Source organism: Malaclemys terrapin, chromosome 16, assembly GCF_027887155.1.
Source record: "Malaclemys terrapin pileata isolate rMalTer1 chromosome 16, rMalTer1.hap1, whole genome shotgun sequence".
Classification (NCBI taxonomy): domain Eukaryota; kingdom Metazoa; phylum Chordata; order Testudines; family Emydidae; genus Malaclemys; species Malaclemys terrapin.
The window spans coordinates 5,166,044-5,172,043 of NC_071520.1; positions in this window are offsets into that span (position 1 = coordinate 5,166,044).

The window sequence follows — 6,000 nt, forward strand, 5'->3', positions numbered from 1 at the left end:
ACTGCTTATTCAACTATTCACCAAAGCCGCATACTATTATTTCTGCTGTGACTGGATAAATGGAACTTTATAAACAAGAAAATACAGACTAACAATTTGCAAGTAGAAAACACTCTTGTTTGCATGTGAATAGTCATGTTTGCACAAGCGCACGGCAATGCATTCTAGGTGCAAGCCACTCCTGTGCGGGGGGCAGCGTGGGGGTAGCCGAAGATCTAGGCCACACTCCTCTTCCGCTTGAGCACTCGTTTGGTGATGCCAGGCAGGCCTTGTTCTGGCATTCTGCAGAGAGGAGCGTTTCACACACAACGAAGAGCCATTCGCTAAACATTCATGCTCACAAAATCTCATTCTCCTGGAGGTTCATAACGACAGACCAGCCGCTGTTCAGCATTCAAATTGAAATGGATGAAGCCTTCTATTAAAGGTTCCTCCGGCTCTGGCCTTGCTCACCGGACTCTCATGTATTGACCACTTTCTATCCACAGTCATTAACGTCTCTCGTTAACGCTAAATCTCACAGGTTTCTTCTCGCTGAGGGACCCACTGCTGTTTTCAGAGCCATGGGAGGGCTCTTTTTTTCCAAGGCGGGCCTGATAGTTATTATCTGCCTCACTTCCACCAACAGCCTCTCATTATTCTCTCTGCTGCTGTCTAACTGCCCCATTAGCCGCACCTAGCGAGAAAACATCACTGGGGGGAAATTGGCCATTAAATTGGAATGTCAATAATCAAAGAGTCGGAAGAACCCAGCTCTCTACCGAGCAGTCAGAGCAATGCCCGCGGCATTGTCTCAGCCTTCGCGTTTGATGATGGCCCAGCCCCATCGCTGTCTCTCTGGGGGGCTCTAGGTTTTAAAGGTGCGTATAAAATAACATGTTCAGTGCCGTAGTCCAGAAGAGTTATGGTTTCTACATTACAGTCAATTCAGCGCATAGCATTTATCCGGCTGTTTGCGGGAGCGGAATTGTGGTTTATTTGCCTGGGGCCATCATTCACGTATAAGTGGTAAGTGTTCAGAGCAGCTGGATAGGGCCTTCAGCTGGGAACGACACCATCCACATTAGTTTTGTGCGTTGCTTTCCCACCACTCATGTCCCATCTCCCTCTCCCCACCTGCAGCGTGGGGAGCTGCAGATAAAGAGGCGGGTGTTATAAAATCACGTCCATCTGGACAGTTTAACACCTGCAGATACCGACGGCAACTGTTCTGCCATGCTCCTCTCCCCTCCCCAATTCACCCGAAATGCTGCTGCCCAGGCACCTGTCCTGCCCGTCGCCCCGTGCCGTTCTTCCCCAGAACGCCAGGGTGGCTTGCATTGAACTCTGACCCAAAGTTGCGGGAGTCAAACGCTGCTGGACTCTCCGTACAGGGGTCACTGGTGACAGCGGCGCCAACTTTCTAATGTGCCGGCGGGTGCTCAACCTCCCACTCCACGTCTTCCCCCAACCCCCCACCCCCGCCCGCCTCTTTTCACCCCCGCCCCGTCCCCACTCCACCCTTCCCCTGAGCCCCCACCCCCACCCGCCTCTTTCCACCCCCGCCCCATCCCCACTCCACTTCTTCCCCCCGACCCCCCCACCCCCGCCTGCCTTTTTCCACCCCTGCCCCATCCCCACTCCACCTCTTCCCCCCGACCCCCCCACCCCCGCCTGCCTTTTTCCACCCCCGCCCCGTCCCCACTCCACCTCTTCCCCCGACCCCCCCACCCCCGCCCGCCTCTTTCCACCTCCTCCCCGTCCCCACTCCACCCCCTCCTGCCTCCTCCCCCGAGCGTCTCCTGCGGAACAGCTGATCGCGGTGGGCAGGGGGCACTGGGAAGGAGGGGGAGGTGCTGATCAATGGGGCCACCAGCAGGTGGGAGGCGCTGGGGAGGGGAGCTGGCTGCAAGTGGGTGCTCAGCACCCACCATTTTTTCCCTTTGGGTGCGCCAGCCCTGGAGCACCCACAGAGTTGGCGCTTGTGACTGGTGACATTCTCTGCCCTGTATTATACAGGTCAGGCTGGATGAGCTAATGGGTCCTTGTGGCCTTATAATCTCTGAACCCACCAGTTACTTTCTTTTAGTGACATTTCCCACAATGCTCACATCACCAGAGCCTGCTCTTAGCTGCAGCCTGCCTCTCCCTGTCCTGCCCTGCAGTCCGGAGCCTGGCCTCTGCGACCTTGTGACCTCTGCAGCCACACCCCACATCCTCACTTGGCTGCTGCCCCTCACTGAGTCACTTTGCTGACTCCCCATCAGGACACGCATCGAGTTTAACCTCTTCGCCTTGTGCCTTAAAGGCCCATGCCTGCCTCTCAGCCCTTCTCTCCATCCAGAAATGGGATGGATCAGTAACATGCCCGCAAAGAGTTCCCCAAGTGGCTGTTCTTTAAAGGTGGGAGCTGTGTGCAGTTCATTTGAAACATGTTCGCCAGCCTCCGTTGGCACTAAACTCTTTTCCAAAGTCATGCGTTTCTCTTGTGTGTTCTCCATCCCCTTTGACGGCCGCTGTGTGCAGCCCTCTCGCCATATGGATACAGAACAAAAGCCTTGAAAGCTGAAGCCCTTCCCAAATGAGCACTTGCTAGCTGCATTGTGCATCTGAACAAACACGTCACTGAAAGAACAGTGAAGGGCTGGACTAGGACCTGACTTCCCGCCCTGTGGACACCACTGCACAACGATCACTGCTCCATGAGCAGCCCGGAGAGGGAATTTGTGACTCCAATTTGTGTCACAGAGAATAATGGTGCCTCTTGACCTGTATGGTTAGCCAATATCTGGAGCCTTGTCAGATTGTTCCATTGATCAGGAAATTGTTTGGGAATTTCTTTGGTGAACCCTTGGTTATTTACAAGTGTGGGCAAAGTTCTGTTTTCTTGAATATAGGGGGAACAAACAAAAGCAGGCAGGTTCCTTGCTCACAAATTGAAGTTTGCATTCCCACCAGTTCTGTGCCCCCAAAATGTTCTCTTTCTTGGTTTCCTCCCGAAGCCACTCATCTGTGTTTATCCGGCATTCTCCTGACTGCTTCTGACACATGCTGCTCCACAAGTCATTGCCCCATCCACTGCTTTTGCAATCAGCACCAGGGAAACCCCTCTTATTCTCCCTGAGATAATTCTTGCTCGGGCCTTCCCATGGGGTCCAGTGCCTTGGGTGGTAGCTTCTATCATTTTAGCTATCGCTACACAAAGTGGGCATTTAATTGCTCAACCATTTAGTGTGAATGGCGGGTGGCTAGCAGGTCCATCAGCTTCAACAAGGCCTGTGAGTGCCACAGATCAGTGATATGCTTACTGAAAGCCACCAGCACCCTCCAGCGTAACAGTACATTACTGAACAGGGTGCGGCTTACTTCCCTCTTCATGCAGGCTGTGCTCCACTGGACCATGCATTGTGTGTGGGAATGTGGCAGGGAGGATGGTAAAGGCTGCCCTTACTCTCCTGCCACTTTTGACCCATATGTTTGTAACGCTGGCCCTGTGGAGCATGCCCCCAGTTCCCATGGCATGAGTGGAGATCAATGCAGACATTGGGTGGGAATTTACAGCCCATTTACTCCATTGTGCAACTTGCCCTAAATAAATTAATATTCCCTCTGTGCATTACAGGCCAGGAAACCTGCTGGGAAGCAGAAATGTTGAAAATGATACTTAGGCCCATAAGGCACTTATGGGCTTTTGATCATTTTACCCGGGAGGCTGTGGGAGAATTTCTAGAAAAAGACAAAAAACGCCAGGCACATTATGCTCAGTGGATCCCATTTCTGTATCCAGGCACTGCTGCCTTCACCGGAGCAACACCCAACAGCAGCACTCCACAGAGTGGTATGTGTTTGCTGGATGAAATTCACCCTGTGCGAAAGGCCAACACCAATCCTCGTCATCACCTCAGACCCACACAAGCCCTCAGGTCTTGTGCATGGGTGGGAATGCCACTCTTATTGCTGAAAATCAATAAACCGCAGCCACGCTCCAGGAAGTGAGATCAAGCAAGCCATAAAGCAAGCAGCTCTTCATAAACTTTCTCCCATCCTTGCTTTCCTGGGTGGAGCCGAAGTATTTCTCTCAGTGGCTCATTGATCAGCTAATAACAACACGACTGGCACTGAACGGTTTGGCTTAATATGAATCTACAGCTTTGAAACTACCCTTCCCCACTGACTATTTATCGGAACCACCCAAGTGCCGCCTCCTTCAGCAGGAGGCCATTACGCATACAGATGTGGTCTCCTCAGCTCAAAAAAGATATACTGGCACTAGAAAAGGTTCAGAGAAGGGCAACTAAAATGATTAAGGGTTTGGAAAGGGTCCCATATGAGGCGAGATTAAAGAGGCTAGGAGTTTTCAGCTTGGAAAAGAGGAGACTAAGGGGGGATATGATAGAGGTATATAAAATCATGAGTGATGTGGAGAAAGTAGATAAGGAAAAGTTATTTACTTATTCCCATAATACGAGAACTATGGGCCACCAAATGAAATTAATGGACAGCAGATTTAAAACAAATAAAAGGAAGTTCTTCTTCACACAGCGCACAGTCAACTTGTGGAACTCCTTGCCTGAGGAGGTTGTGAAGGCTAGGACTATAACAGGATTTAAAAGAGAACTAGATAAATTCATGGAGGTTAAGTCCATTAATGGCTATTAGCCAGGATGGGTAAGGAATGGTGTCCCTAGTCTCTGTTTGTCAGAGGGTGGAGAAGGATGGCAGGAGAACGATCACTTGATCATTACCTGTTAGGTTCACTCCCTCTGGGGCACCTGGCATTGGCCACTGTTGGAAGACAGGATACTGGGCTAGATGGACCTTTGGTATGACCTAGTATGGCCTTTGTTCTTATGCTGGGCATTGTGGGACAGCTGCTGGAGGGCTGTTAGTGTCAACATAAGTAATTCAGTATGAACATTCATGCTGCATTGACCTCAATACATTGACCATGGCTCAATGCCATGTGGGGAGGTGGTCTACGTTGGTGTAATGGAGAGCTTACATTGATGAGAGAGAAATTTAAGTGTAGACACATGCACAACTAGGTCGACATAAGACAGCTTATGTTGACTTAAATTCGTAGCGTAGATCAGGCCTTAGACAAGTTAGATGTCTTCATGTCGGCAGGGCCTGACAAAATACATCCAAGAATACTTAAGGGACTAGCTGAAGAGATCTCTGAGCCATGAGTGATTTTCTTTGAGAACCATAGAAGACGGGACAGATACCAAAGGACTAGAAAAGGACAAATATAGTACCTGTCTATAAAAGGGGGAAGAAGGCCAACCCAGGGAATTATAGACCAGTCATCTTAACTTCCGTTAAAGTAAAGTACATGAGAAACAGGAAGCCTGCTGAACAACTAGTGGGGCCACTGGACAACTGAGGTGCTAAAGGAGCATTCAAGGAAGACATGGCCATTTCAGAAAAGCTAAATGAATTATTTTTATCCTTCTACACTGCAGAGGATGTGAGGGAGATTCCCACACCTGAGCTATTCTTGTTAGGCAAGAAATCTGAGGCACTATCCTTGATTGAGATGACAATAGAGGAGGTTTTGCAACAAATTGATAAATTAAACAGTAATAAGTTACTAGGATCAGAAGGTATTCACCCAAGAATTCTGAAGGAACTCAAATACAAAATTCCAGAACTACTAACTGTGGTATATAACCTATCGCTGAAATCAGCATCTGTACCAGATGATGGAAGGATAGCTAATGTAATGCCAATTTTTTTAAACGCTCCAGAGGTGATCCTAGCATTACAGGCTGGTAAGCCTAACTATAGTACCAGGCAAATCGATTGAAACTATAGTAAAGGACAGAATCATCAGACACATAGATGAACACAGTACATTGGGGAAGAGTCAACAAGGCCTTTGTAAAAGGAAATCATGCCTCTCCAATCTATTAGAATTCTCTGACAGGGGTCAACAAGCATGTGGACAAGAGTGATCCAGTTGATATAGTGCACTTGGACTTTCAAGGTCCCTCACCAAAGGCTCTTAGCAAAGTAAGC